General features: G+C 45.3%; 1 protein-coding gene across 5 annotated transcripts in view; it reads left to right on the top strand.

Moving 5' to 3' along the window:
* Window positions 1-3,867: 3,867 nt before the first annotated feature.
* The window catches only part of LOC139278623 (GTPase KRas), an 83,378-nt gene continuing 72,316 nt past the window's right edge, over window positions 3,868-14,929 (top strand). The window contains exon 1 of one of the 5 annotated variants that reach the window (XM_070897622.1): window positions 3,868-3,953. The gene's annotated coding sequence lies outside the window, so the exon portion shown is untranslated. Of the gene's footprint in view, window positions 3,954-4,559; window positions 4,817-5,056; window positions 5,338-14,929 lie in introns of those variants that run through there. The other 4 variants (XM_070897621.1, XM_070897624.1, XM_070897623.1 and 1 more) reach the window with 4 other exon arrangements.

Genomic DNA, 14,929 nt, shown 5'->3' with positions numbered 1-14,929 from the left:
ATGACCACTCGTTGACCTCAGGCTCAAGGGAGCAATAAAGAACATCCAAAGAGGAACTAATATTATCATATAACAATATAAGGCAAGTGACACCTGGAAGAAGGGAACAAATGGGTATTTGATCATGCGTTGGTACAACCAATCACGTCACTGTTAAGGTCTGTCCACGAGGACACTCATGTGCCAAATGTGTATAATTAAGGTGCAATTTGAACAGCTCATTGGAGATCCTCTCTCAGGCGGCTGAGTAGTGAGATGCTCCCCTTCACGTGTTGGAATTAAAGTCATTGAAACTTATCCAAGGTATCCGTCTGTTGAATCCGGGCTTGTTAAGAGAGAAGGGCGATTCTCCCAATCAAGTGCTATGGGATCTTTTACGTCCACCTGAGAGAGCAGCCGGGGCCTTGGTTTAACGTCTCATCCAAAAGATGACACCTCCAACAGTGCGGCACTCCCTCAGCATTGTACTGGAGTGTCAGCCTAGATATTTTGTGCTCAAGTCCCTGGAGTCAATGGGGTTAGAAACATAGAAACATAGAAACTGGGTGCAGGAGTAGGCCATTTGGCCCTTCGAGCCTGCACACCATTCAATAAGATCATGGCTGCCCCTTTCCTGCTTCCTCTCCATACCCCTTGATCCCTTTAGCCGTAAGGGCCATATCTAACTCCCTCTTGAATATATCCAATGAACTGGCATCAACAACTTTCTGCGGTAGGGAATTCCACAGGTTAACAACTCTCTGAGTAAAGAAGTTTCTCTTCATCTCAGTCCTAAATGGTTTACTCCTTATCCTTAGACTGTGTCCCCTGGTTCTGAACTTCCTCAACATCGGGAACATTCTTCCTGCATCTAACCTGTCTAGTCCCGTCAGAATTTTATATGTTTCTATGGGATTCCCTCTCATCCTTCTAAACTCCAGTGAATAAAGGCCAGTCTCTCCTCATATGTCAGTCCTGCCATACCGGGAATCAGTCTGGTGAACCTTCGCTGCACTCCCTCAATAGCAAGAACGTCCTTCCTCCGATTAGGAGACTAAAACTGAACACAATATTCCAGGTGAGGCCTCACCAAGGCCTGTACAACTGCACCTATACTCAAATCCCCTAGCTATGAAGGCCAACATACCATTTGTCTTCTTCACCTGCTGTACCTGCATGCCAACTTTCAATGACTGATGTACCATGACACCCAGGTCTTGTTGCACCTCCCTTTTTCCTAATCTGCCGCCATTCAGATAATATTCTGCCTTCGTGTTTTTGTCCCAAAGTGGATAACCTCACATTTATCCACATTATATTGCATCTGCCATGCATGTGCCCACTCACCTAACCTGTCCAAGTCACCCTGCAGCCTCTTAGCATCCTCCTCACAGCTCATACCGCCACCCAGCTTAGTGTCATCTGCAAACTTGGAGATACTACACTCAATTCCTTCATCTAAATCATTAATGTACGTTGTAAATGGCTGGGGTCCCAGCACTGAGCCCTGTGGCACCCCACTAGTCACTGCCTGCCATTCTGAAAAGGACCCATTTATCCTGACTGTCTGCCAACCAGTTCTCTATCCACGTCAGTACATTACCCTCAATACCATGTGCTTTAATTTTGCACACCAATCTCTTGTGTAGGACCTTGTCAAAAATCTTTTGAAAGTCCAAATACACCACATCCACTGGTTCTCCCTTGTCCGCTCTACTAGTTACACCCTCAAAAAATTCTAGAAGATTTGTCAAGTATGATTTCCTTTTCATAAATCCATGCTGACTTGGACCGATCCTGTCACTGCTTTCCAAATGCGTTGATATTTCATCTTTAATAATTGATTCCAACATTTTCCCCACTACTGATGTCAGGCTAACCGGTCTATAATTATCCGTTCATAGGAACTGATCCAGAGTTGATAAACTGTTGGAAAATGATCACCAATGCATCCATTATTTCTAGGGCCACTTCCTTAAGTACTCTGGGATGCAGACTATCAGGCCCTGGGGATTTATCGGCCTTCAATCCCATCAATTTCCTCAACACAGTTTCATGCCTAATAAGGATTTCCTTCAGTTCCTCCTTGTCACTAGACTCTCGGTCCCCTAGTATTTCCGGAAGGTTATTTGTGCCTTCCTTCATGAAGACAGAACCAAAGTATTTGTTCAGCTGGTCTGCCATTTCTTTGTTCCCCATTATAAATTCACCTGAATCTGACTGCAAGGGATCTACGTTTGTCTTCACTAATCTTTTTCTCTTCACATATCTATAGAAGCTTTTGCAGTCAGTTTTTATGTTTCCAGCAAACTTCCTCTCATACTCTATATTCCCCCTCCTAATTAAACCCTTTGTCCTCCTCTGCTGAATTATAAATTTCTCCCAGTCCTCAGGTTTGCTGCTTTTCTGGCCAATTTATTTGCCTCTTCCTTAATTTCCTTTGTTAGCCGCGGTTGAGCCACCTTCCGTTTTATTTTTACTCCAGACAGGGATGTACAATTGTTGAAGTTCATCCATGTAATCTATAAATGTTTGCCATTGCCTAGCCACTGTCAACCCTTTAAGTATCATTCGCCAGTCTATTCTAGCCAGAATGAGGAAGGGTGGGAGGAGGTTTGTGTGGCGCATAAACACCAACATACACCTGTTGGGCCGAATGGTCTGTTTCTGTGTGCTGTAAATACTTTGTAATTCTTGGCAACTTCACGCGATTCAACGCATGTCAATGGTCAGGCAGAGAGCAAGGTGCCATTTTCACGAGGCCAATGGCGATGGCACATCTCAGACAGCAACTTTGGGATTTCTGTGTTTAATCGCGCATCTTCCCTAGCCTGAAGTTACTGCAGCATTTGGGCATAAATAATGGTGAGCATTATTAGCCTCACCATTGTGTTGTGTTATTCCCCAGGGTTATGTGTCCTGGATTGCAGCGCGGGCAGGCACAGCAGGAGGGGCAAAGGAGTGGCTAGAGTTTGTAGAGGAAAGTGACCGGGGCCCAGGAGAGGCATGAGTTTGGGGCCCAGAAGCGGCGAGGACCCAGGGGCAGCACGGGCTAGCCCACACTGAAATATGTATACGCACTAGGTCTGTGCAGCAGAGCTGGTCTCCAGTCGTCTTGGGTAATCCTTGCCACTGGACCAAGACCTAGCTCTGTCAAGCCCGTGTGGTGGCTGGTGTGCAACGGTCACCACACGTTAAAAAAATCTACGCACAGGCATCTTCCACCCTTCAGGATGTAGTTTAGGATCTGGAATATTAGGTCCTTCATTGAAACACCTGTGAACTCATCCCTTTTTGGCATGGAAGCAAGTCATCCTTAGGAGGGACTGCCTATGATAATGATGCGTTGACGGCAACTTTCAGGACAACATTGAATCTGTTCCCACCACCCTGAGGCAGGGCATTCCAGATCATAACTTGCTGAGTAAAAAAAAATCTCATCTGGCCTCTGGTTCTTTTGCCAATTAACTTAAATCTGTGTCTTCTGGTTCCCTTTTTTAAAAACAAAAGTGAAAAACTGCAGAGACTGGAAATCGGAAATTAAAACAGGAAATGCTGGAAATATTCAGCAGGTCAGGCAGCATCTGTGGAGAGAAACAGAGTTAATGTTTTAGATCGATGACCTTTCGTCAGAATTTACTCTCATCAAAACCCTCGAGTTTGAACACCTCTAATCAATCTCCCCTGAACCTTCTCTGCTGCAAGGAGAACAGCTTCTCTAGTCTCTTAAAAGTTTAAAAAATATTAGAAACTTAACCCCTCACCAGGTATGAATTGTATGCTCACTTTAATTGGGGATAGTGATTTTGCCTTTTTAAAGCCAGCTTGATGAACTTTGTTCCAAATTATCTTTTGCTGACAGAATCTGTCAGAAACATGCTCGTTGTATTTTCGGAAAGAAATGACGATTGAAGCGAGCTCACGTGGTGCCATTTGCCAACTGAAAGCAGGCCAGAGAAAGAGCGGAGGCCACGGTGAGAACTGCATTTCTTAAATTCCCGTCTATATATATTTTACGTATTTTTAGTCAATTCATCAAGAAACCCTGCTACTTTGTTATTTATATATACACACAGACACACGCGTGGTAAGCGAAATTTCAGGAAGAGGGTGGGTGTGTGTGTCCCACAGCCTGCGCCTTGATTTGTTTATCGGACTGTGTGACTGCTGCTGTTAATTCATTAATTTAAAGGCAAAATAAAAAGACGCTTGCCACTGGTCTGTTGGGGTTTACCCAGGATTTAAATCCAGGTAGTGACGTCCCTGGGTGGTAAATTCCCGAGCTCTCGACGCAACGTTTTTAAAAAAAATCCAACCAGGAAACGGCAGTCCGTCGCTACAGACGTCAAAAGAACAGTCATGTGGACTTAATTTGTTTTTTTTTAATAATTTATCGTTGGGGAAAATTCAAAGTTTTAAAGGACGATTACAACAAAACTAGATTAGCACGATTGCATTTATCACAACAGCCTCCACCCTCCATGTAATTACATGACCACCGTGCCCCACAGATAGAGAAAGGGCTCGGCTGTGTGAAATTGACAAACGCCCCGGTCAGTTTTACAGTGAGGCCGAGCCAGCGGGAATCTATTTGATGTTGACCCATCCTTCGCGTTTTAAAAAAAAAACACACTTCTCACACCTCCTAGCCACCCCGGCTTCGTTTCGCTTTCCTGCCCTTCTCTTCCCCCCACGTCCTCAATGTTTGCTTATCCGCTGCAGCCAGCCGCGACAAAGAGGGACGGACCTAAACATTGAGGATTCCAAACGAGGACTCCGGCACACACACACACACAATCCTAAACGGCCACCCGGGGGGGGGCAAAAGAGTTCGCGGGTGAGAGCTTTTTTTGGTTGATTTTAGAAAGAATTTTAATGTGAATAATCCCCCAGTAAGTTTGTGTGTGTGTGTGTGATGTGAAATTCACACAGCGCTTTGTCAGCTTTGATACACCACGTTCCAGTGGAACACTATGTATCGACTCGGAGTTCCATTGGAACACTGTATCAAGTCGGCGTTCCATTGGAATACTATGTATCGACTCGGCGTTCCATTCGAACACTGTATCGACTCGACGTTCCATTGGAACACTATGTATGGACTCCACGTTCCATTCGAACGCTGTGGAGGGCGGACGTTCGGAGCCCCCCGGCCCCCCTCTCTAGAGGGGGAACACCATTTCCCGGCAAGAGGCGTGTCAAGTTTCTCCCTCCCTCCCCCCAGCGTCGAAGGGGAAAGGGAAAAGGCCGCCCCCACCTGTAATCGATAAGCGAACGTTACGTCTGGAAAGCGGCAGATTTTGGGTTGGGGACCCGCTGGTCGTTTGACCGTCACTCTTTCGCACACCAAAGGAGGAGGTAGGGCAAGATTTGGTGGTGTATGTATGTATGGGTGGGTGGCGGGGGTGGAAATGGGGAAAAAAAGACACGAACTAACGCCCATTGATTTCACCAGCGGTGCCGGGCCCTGCAATGCAGATAGGCAGGGCTGGCTGGGTCTGAGGAGGGAGGAGGGAGGGTGGGGGAGAGATGCTGAATTTAGTCCAATTCCAGTGCTCTTGAATCCGGCGGAGAATTAGCCCAGAGTGTTGGTTGGTGTAAGCCGAGTGTGTGTGTTTTAAGGACATTTTGACCAAGCGGGTGGACTTTGCCCATCTCTCTGTCCTGTGCACAGGTTATTAGCTGGGTTGAAACTTTTAAACACTTCTTACACAGAAACGCCTCGAGTTCTTAAAACGGAAATGAAACCTAAATTTAGTAATGGTTGAATTGTATTTAAGAATAGCACTTATTTTGGGGAGGGGGGGGGGGTGATTTCCATGTCCTTTTTTAGATTTGTACAGGCCCACGTTAAAAAAAAAGTTTTAAACTACCTCATCTAAACTCGTATTTCTTGGGTTTTCGCGTGGTTGCACAGAGTATGATGGTAAATCCGGCACACGTGGTCGCAGATCACACATTGATCACTATTTTAAATGTTCTTGAGATTTGAAGACACTGACCTCGGGCTGTTAACAGTCAACCACGTCAGTCAGGTAAGGTGGCAGGAGATCCACTTCCCTGGAGGGCAATAAGTGGCCAAGCACACACTCGCCACCAGTTTTATTTAATTCAGTTTCTCAACTTGCCATGGTAGGATGTGAACTGGATTTGATTGCTTGCATGGAACCAGATGAACACTCAGTTATAACTGCTAATTTATGATCAGCCATGATCATATTGAATGGCGGTGCAGGCTCGAAGGGCCGAATAGCCTACCCCTGCTCCTATTTTCTATGTTTCAATGTTTCTATGTTTTTAAAGTACACCAGGCCCAGTGATTTACAACTGGTTTAATTAACACCATTGGCTATTCTGAACTGAATTCCATGTTTTACAGTAATTATGGAATATAACAATTTCTTCCATTGTGCATAAATGGGCTGTGATTTCAATTGATTGTCTCCATAGCCAAATTATCTTTCAAAAATTACTTGGCCAAGTTTTTTAATCTTATTTTTAAGGGAAAAGATGTGATTGCATTTCTCTCAAATGCCACCAGAGTTGATGCAGAGTCAGTTTTTTAAAACATTAATATTTTCCAATTTTTTTAAATAGTCAACAATGTAATTACGATTGGTGTGTGACCTCTGTGTACTACATCAGCTTGAAATATGGCAAAATGTCCAGTGATGCAATTGTAGCCCCTCCCTTCCAAACCATAGTTGTCTGGAGAGTGCATTCTGTGGTTGACTGTAGTATTGGGATGAAGTGATGGTTGTACACCGGTGGTTGTGTATGTACTGCACGGGGAGGTGATGGTAGTGGTGTGAGCAATTAGAGGTGATGTAACAAGAAGGGTGACTTATTGCATTCAAGCTAATGGGCCTTATTATTATTTATGGTGTGGTGTCACTAGGCAATCAATTGTCTGCCTTTTGATTGGCCAGGTGACCAGTTCCAGGCCTCGTAAGTGCCATACTGAAATCACCCAAAGTGATTTCCCCCTTTTTATATTCCACCCCCCCCCCCCCACCCCCTTCTCTTGTGTGGTGACACCTGGGCTTTGCCTCTCCCAGTGCCACTTAAAGGCATGGTGATGGGCGAGGTAGTTCACTGGCTCTTCATAAACTGGCCCCAAACTAGTTTATTTAATCGTAACCTAAGGCAAAGGTTGGAGAGACGAGTGTGCTGGCTGTCTTAATAAGTGAATGGATTACTACCTGGCAGGAGCTAACTGTTCCACAATGATTTATGCTGGTTATATAGTGTAACGTATGGTTTAAATGGCAGATTTCAATTCGGTTAAAAAGTATTTTTTCAGAGTGCCAGCTTTTTTCCCCCATTCTCGGTGTGAGGGTATCGCTAGTTGCCCTGGGAAGGTGGTAGTGGGCCTTCTCTTTGAGCTGCTGCAGTCAGCGATGTAGCAGTTTTGATATGACTGAGTGAGTGGCTCGCTAGGCCACTTCAGAGGGTAGTGAAGAGTCAACCACGTTGGTGTGTGATTGGAGTCACAGATAGCCCAGATTGGGTAAGGGCGGCAGCTTCTCTTCCCTAAAGGACATTAGTGAACTGGTTGGGTTTTTACGACAATCTGACAGTTTCATGGTCACTTTTACTGAGGCCAGCTTGCTTCATTTAACAACAACTTGTATTTATAACAACATAAATAGGAGCAGGAGTAGGCCATATGGCCCCTCGAGCCTGCTCCGCCATTTAATACGATCATGGCTGATCCGATCATGGACTCCGGTCCACTTCCCTGCCCGCTCCCCATAACCCTTTACTCCCTTATCGTTTAAGAAACTGTCTATTTTTTTTTGTCTTAAATTTATTCAATGTCTCGGCTTCCATAGCTCTCTGAGGCAGCGAATTCCACAGACTTACAACCCTCTGAGAGAAGAAATTTCTCATCTCAGTTTTAAATGGGCAGCCCCTTATTCTAAGTTCATGTCCTCTAGTTCTAGTCTCCCCCATAAGTGGAAACATCCTCTCTGCATCCACCTTGTCAAGCTCCCTCATAATCTTATATGTTTCGATAAGATCACCTCTCATTCTTCTGAATTCCAACCTACTAAACCTTTCCTCATAAGTCAACCCCCTCATCTCCGGAATCAACCTAGTGAACCTTCTCTGGACTGCCTCCAAAGCAAGTATATCCTTTCGTAAATATGTAAACCAAAACTGCCCGCAGTATTCCAGGTGTGGCCCCACCAATACCCTGTATAACTGTAGCAAGACTTCCCTGCTTTTATACTCCATCCCCTTTGCAATAAAGGCCAAGATACCGTTGGCCTTCCTGATCACTTGCTGTACCTGCATACTAACCTTTTGTGTTTCATGTACAAGTACCCCCAGGTCCTGCTGTACTGCAGCACTTGGCAATCTTTCTCCATTTAAATAATAACTTTTAATGTAGTAAAACATCCCAAGGCATTTCACAGCAGTGTTATAAGACAAAACAAATAAATTTGACACCGAGCCACATGAGAAGAAATTAGATGACCAAAAGCTTGGCCAAAGAGGTAGGTTTAAGGAGTGTCTTAAAGGAGTAAAGAGAGGTAGAAAGGTTTAGGCAGGGAGTTCCAGAGCTTGAGGCCGAGGTAGCTGAAAGCACGGCTGCCAATGGTTGAGCAATTATAATCAGGTGTGCTCGAGGGTAGAATTTGAGGAGCACAGATATATTGGGGGGGGTGAGGGGGGCGCGCGCGCGTTTTGTGAAGTTAGAGAGTAGAGATAGGGGCGAGGCCATGGAGGGATTTGTAAACAAGGTTGAGAATTTTGAAATTGTGGTGTTGTTTAAATTGCACACTAAAGTATTACATAACTACTGATTTAAATTTTGTTTTAATTGTCCAATATAGGGTGGTAGCCTACTGCAGCACATTGGTGAACTAACCCACCAAGCATACCACCCGTGATTTCCGTGTGACTCATTCCCAGTGCCATCTTGGCCAGGTAGTTGTTTGTCTTTGCGAATCAGTGCCACGGGAGTCATATGCCACATTTAAATTCATGTTCTTGTTGTGTTTAAGAATTTCCACTCCAGCGGCTTAAACACAAAATCGATGCCGAGGGAGTGCTGCACTGTTGGAAGTGCCGTCTTTTGGACGAGACGTTAAACCAAGGCCCTATTTTCCCCCTCAGTTGAACGTAAAAGATCCCATGGCACTATTTCGAGGATGAGCAGGGGTAGTTTCCCCACCCCCTCACTGTCCTGGCCAATATTTATTCCTCAATCTACAACAAACATCACTAAAACAGATTATCTGGTCATTATCACATTGCTGTTTGTGGGAGCTTGCTGTGTGCAAATTGGCTGCCGCGTTTCCCACATTAAAACAGTGACCACACTTCAAAAAGTACTTAATTGGCTGTGAAGCATGTTGGAACGTCCTGAGGTGGCAAAAGGCGCTATACGAATGCAAGTTTGTACTTTCTTTCTGATGCTAACCGAACACGGTTATGATTTAGGTTTTGTCTATCGATGAGGCAGCTGTGCTTAAAAACCGCTTCACCTAAACCTTTAAGCCCCCCAAATTCAAACAGAGTAAGCCAACGATAAGATAATTAAGTATGAAAAAAAGGGCTGGATGGTGGTACTTGACTGTGGAGAGCTGAGTGGAAATGATGTAAGGAAGGATATGCTTGGCATTGAGGGAGTGCAACGAAGGTCCACCAGACTGATTCCTGGGATGGGGGAATTGTCCTATGAGGAGAGATTGAGTAGACTCGGCCTATATTCTCTAAAGTTTAGAAGAATGAGAGATGATCGCATTGAAACATACAGAATTCTTACAGGAATTGACAGGGTAGATGCAGGGAGGATGTTTCCTCTGGCTGAGGAGTCTAGAACCAGAGGGCATAGTCTCAGAATAAGGGGCCATTTAGGACTGAGGTGAGGAGAAACTTTTTCACTGAGGGCGGTGAATCTTTGGAATTCTCTGCTCCAAAGGCCTGTGGAGGCTCAGTCTTTGAGTATATTCAAGGCTGAGATCGATAGATTTTTGGATATTAAGGGAATTGAGGGATATGGGGACAGTGCAGGAAAGTGGAGTTGAGGTAGAAGATCAGCCATGATATTGAATGGGGGAGCATGCTCAAGGAGCCGAATGGCCTACTCCTACTCCTGCTCCTAATTCTTATGTACTTGCCGAGGATGGGGGTGACTGTTTTCTGTGCAGTTTCTTGGGGTAGTTCAGGAGCTATGTGTGTAGGGATCTGGGACCAGATTGTATAATTTCCCCAACAAGGATTTGTTTTTGGAGTGTGTGGAGATCTGGAGAAACAACCTTTAGTATGTGGTTTGGTGTAGAAGAATGTCATATTGTGATCTGTGAGTCATGCTTCTAATGAGTTGGTGGAGGCACCACTGTGAATATTAAGTGCCCTTGTGTTATTATGGTTGCAGGACTGTAAATTGCTCAGAAGTACTTTGAAAGTAGTTGTTGTGGAAGGGGCAATAGACTTGGGCGTAATTTTAAATTGCATCGGAAAAATATTGGATATTCAGTGTTTTGTGTGTGCAGTATGTGTTAATTAAGTCGACGTTCATCAGAACTGTGTCTAAAGAAGAATCAATTGCAGCTCTGCTAAATTCTTTACTGTTCATATACATGTGTTGAGCATATTGACACGTGCAGGATGTTTAGAGTGCTTCATGCTGCTGTAAATATTTAAATCCACGCCATCTTAAGCTGACAGTGTTTAACTCCTGTCCGCTTGTTAGCATTTCACCAGAAAAATAAGCTTTTATTCCCTGGGATTGGTGGTTGACACCGACAATCTTTCAGATTAGTTCAAGGGTGGGTCTGGAAGCTGTTTTGAACCAATCGCATTGGTTAGGTTCAGTCCCCTCATTCATCAGGTGTTGTGTCCTTCCACTGATTGCACACAATAACCTGACACACAAAAGTTTTGAGATGAGCTGATGGTTTCTGAGAGTCATAGTTAGAGCTGTAAATATTTAGTGTATGCCAAGGGCTGCTAAATTGCTGCCGTTAAAATGTATTTTCCTCCGAGGAACTTCCTAGGGCGTGTCTGGCACTTGTCTTGTGTGAAAGTTTGTTCTACTGTTTAAGAAAAAAAAACTAATTCTCAGGATGTGGGTGTCCAGCAAGGCCGGCATTTATTGCACATTCCTATTTGCCCTTGAGATGGTGGTGGGCTGACTTCCTAAACAATGCAGTCCATCGGGGGAAGGTACGCCCACGGTGCTGTTGGGTAGGGAGTTCCGGGGTTTTGATGAAATGACGATACATGTCCAAGGTAAGGATGGTGTGTGGTTTGGAGGGTAACTTGGATGTGGTGGTGTTCCCACGCGCCTGTGGTCCTTGTCCTTCTAGGTAGGGAAGGTCACGGATTTTGGAGGTGTTGCTGAAGAAGCCTTGGCGAGTTGCTGCAACAAGTTGTATTTATACAGCGCCTTTAATGTAGTGAAACATCCCAAGATGCATCACAGCAGTATTTGACACTGAGCTGCATAAGTAGAAATGGGAGGGAGACACAGGGAGGGCCACCAATTGTTGAGCGATTTATAATCAGGGATGCGCAGGAGGGCAGAATTAAAGGAGTGTAGACATCTCCAGGGGGGTGGGGGGCTGGAGGAGATTAGAGATGGGAAGGGGTGAGGTCATGGAGGGATTTGAAAATAAGGATGAGAATTTTGAAATCGAGGCGTTGCTTAACTGGAAGCCAATGTAGGTCAGCGAGCACAAGGTAATGAGTGAGCAGGACTTGGAGAGTTTGGGCACGGCAGCTTAGTTTTGGATCACCTCTAGTTCAAGTAGGGTAGAATGTGGGAGGCCAGCCAGGAGTGTATTGGAATAGTCAAGTCTAGAGGTAACAAATGAGTTGAGGCAAGGATGAAGACGGGCGATGTTATGAAGGTGGAAATAAGCGGCCTTAGTTATGCTGCAAATATGTGGCTAGAAGCTCATTTCAGGGTCAATTATGACATCAAGCTTCAGAGAGAAATTGGGGAGAGGGATGGAGTCAGTGGCTAGGGAACGGAGTTTATGGCGGGAGCTGAAAACAATGGCTTCGGTTTTCCCAATATTTAATTGGAGAACATTTCTGCTCATCCAGAACTGGTCGAGTGAAGTGGTGACGAGGTAGAGCTGGGTGTCATCCGCGTACTTGTGGATACTGACGCTGTGTTTCCCGATGATGTCGCCAAGGGGCAACATGTAGATGAGAAATAGGAGGGGGCCAAGGATAGGTCCTTGGGGGACACCAGAGGTAACGTTGCGGGGGCGGGAAGAGAAGCCATTGCAGGTGATTCTCTGGCTACGATTAGATAGGTAAGAATGGAACCAGGCAAGTCCGGTCCCACCCAGCTGGATGACGGTGGAGAGGCATTGGAGAAGGATAGAGTGGTTAACTGTGTCAAAGGCATCAGACAAATCAAGGCAGACAAGGAGGGATAGTTTGCCTTTGTCACAGTCACAGAGGATGCTGCAGTGCATCTTGTAGATGGTACACTCTGCTTCGCCCTGGATGATGTCGAGCTTCGATTGGTGTTGGAGCTGCGCTCCTTCAGGCAAGAGGGGCGTATTTTATCACACTCCGGACTTGTGCCATGTTGGCGATGGAGAGGTTTTGGGGAGTTGGGAGGTGAGCTATGCAGAATACCCAGCCTCTGACTCGCTCTTGTAGCCACGGCATTCATGTAGCTGGTCCAGTTGAGTTTGACTTCAACTACCTTTTTGTGATTAAGAGCTTGTTCCCTGGCATGAGTGAGTTGAGTTAATTTGATTGTTCTTGCCTGGAGAATTTCCAGGGTTTGGAAATAGCCGAAGGAATAATTACACTGCGATTCTCCTATTTGGGATTTTACTACAACAGTGTGGCCCACTGGCCTCGTTTGAATTTATTCACTCCGGTGAAGGTTCCTTTGTTACTGTGTAGTAACCAGGGAGAGATGGCTTCATCTCCAGAAAACCAGCCTCTGTGGGGGAATGTGAGGAGTTGTATTGTGACCAATACGAGTAGAATAGGTTGCAAACCCCAGACTAGAGGCAGTCAGTGAGAAACTAGAATTACATAGAATGTACAGCACAGAAATGGGAAAAGGCCATTCATAGAAACATAGAAAATAGGTACAGGAGTAGGCCATTTGGCCCTTCGAGCCTGCACCACCATTCAATAAGATCATGGCTGATCGTTCTCCTCAGTACCCCTTTCACGCTTTCTCTCCATACCCCTTGAACCCTTTAGCCGCAAGGGCCATATCTAACTCCCTCTTGAATAAATCCAATGAACTGGCATCAACAACTCTCTGCGGAAGAGAATTCCACAACTCTCCTCATCTCGGTCCTAAATTTCTTACCCCTTGCCCTTAGACTGTGACCCCCTGGTTCTGGACTTCCCCAACATCGGGAAAATTCTTCCTGCATCTAACCTGTCCAGTCCCGTCAGAATTTTATGTTTCTGTGAGATCCCCTCTCATTCTTCTAAACTCCAGTGAATACAGGCCCAGTCGATCCAGTCTCTCATATGTCAGTCCTGCCATCCTGGGCATCAGCCCAATGGGTCCATGCTGGTGATTCACATCAGCTTCTTCCCACCCTACTTCACCATCGTCACCACCTATTCCTTTCTCTCTCTCACCATGTCTGTTCCCACAAATCATGTGTTTGTGCATTTCCTTTGGTTGTATAATGATTTTATGTATGAGAAAACAAACCTTCACAGAATCCAAGTTACTGCTGGTAATAATGTTGGATGGCTGTTCATGGTCTTGTATGTTGTGCTCTGGTTGCTATTATGACTGGTTTGTTTTGAATGGGTTTGAGCTGGAGTGTTTGGGGATGAGTAGCAATTCGCATCATCTGACTTGAGTTTTATTTAATCGGCAGTTTTATTGTATATCTCATTATTTTTTTAAACTTCAAAATTCTCATTCTTGCTTTCAAATCACTCGATGACCTTGTCCTATCCATCCTTCTTGATCTCCAGCCTTGTGTGCCCACATGCACCCTCCGGTCACACTCTGTCCTGCCACCCTCTCCCCTCAGCTGTGGCTCAGTGGGCAACGCCCTCGCCACTGAGTCAGAAGGTTGTGGGTTCAATTCCCACTCCAGGGACTTGAGCACATAAATCTAGGCTGACACTCTAGTGCAGTGCTGGGGGGAGTGTTGCACTGACAGAGGTGCCGTCTTTCAGATGAGACGTTAAACTGAGGTCGCATCTGCTCTCAAGTGGACGTGAAAGATCCCATGACACTATTTCGAGGAAGAGCAGGAGAGTTATCCCCAGTGTCCTGGCCAATATCTATCCCTCAATCAACATAACAAAAACAGATTACCTGGTCATTATCACATTGCTGTTTATGGGAGCTTGTTGTGTGCATATTGGCTGCCGTGTTTCCCACATTACACTCCAAAAGTACTTCATTGGCTGTAAAGAGCTTTGAGACGTTCGGTGACTGTGAAAGGCGGTATATAAAGTCTTTCCTTTTTTCTTTTCTCAGAATGGCTACTCTTTGAGAAGCCACGCTGCTGTCTGTCCCAGATCCTTGCTCCTGCCTCGATCCTTTTTTGGAAAAGCTTGTTTGTTTTCAAAAAAAAAAAATTTGATGTTGCCATTCAGACCCTTGCCCCCTCTCCCTTCTGCTTGACATCCTTCGGAACATAGGAACAGGAGTAGGCCATTCAGCCTTTTCTGCCATTCGGTGAGATCATGGCTGATCTGGACCTTAACTCTATCTACCTACCTTGGTTCCATATGCCTTGCTACCCTTGCCCAACAAAAATCTACCAATCTCGGCTTTTAAATGTTCACTTGATCCCCACTCCTGCAACCTCAACAGCATTTTTTGGGGAGAGAGTCTCCCAGATTTCCACTAACCTTTGTGTGAAGAAACATAGAAAATAGGTGCAGGAGTAGGCCATTTGGCCCTTCGAGCCTGCACCACCATTCAATATGATCATGGCTGATCATTCCCTCAGTACCCCTTTCCTGCTTTCTC

This window comes from Pristiophorus japonicus, chromosome 13 (genome assembly GCF_044704955.1).
Source record: "Pristiophorus japonicus isolate sPriJap1 chromosome 13, sPriJap1.hap1, whole genome shotgun sequence".
Taxonomy (NCBI): Eukaryota; Metazoa; Chordata; class Chondrichthyes; family Pristiophoridae; genus Pristiophorus; species Pristiophorus japonicus.
The sequence above is the reverse complement of the archived record's forward strand: the minus strand, read 5'-3'. Positions and strand labels throughout refer to the sequence as shown.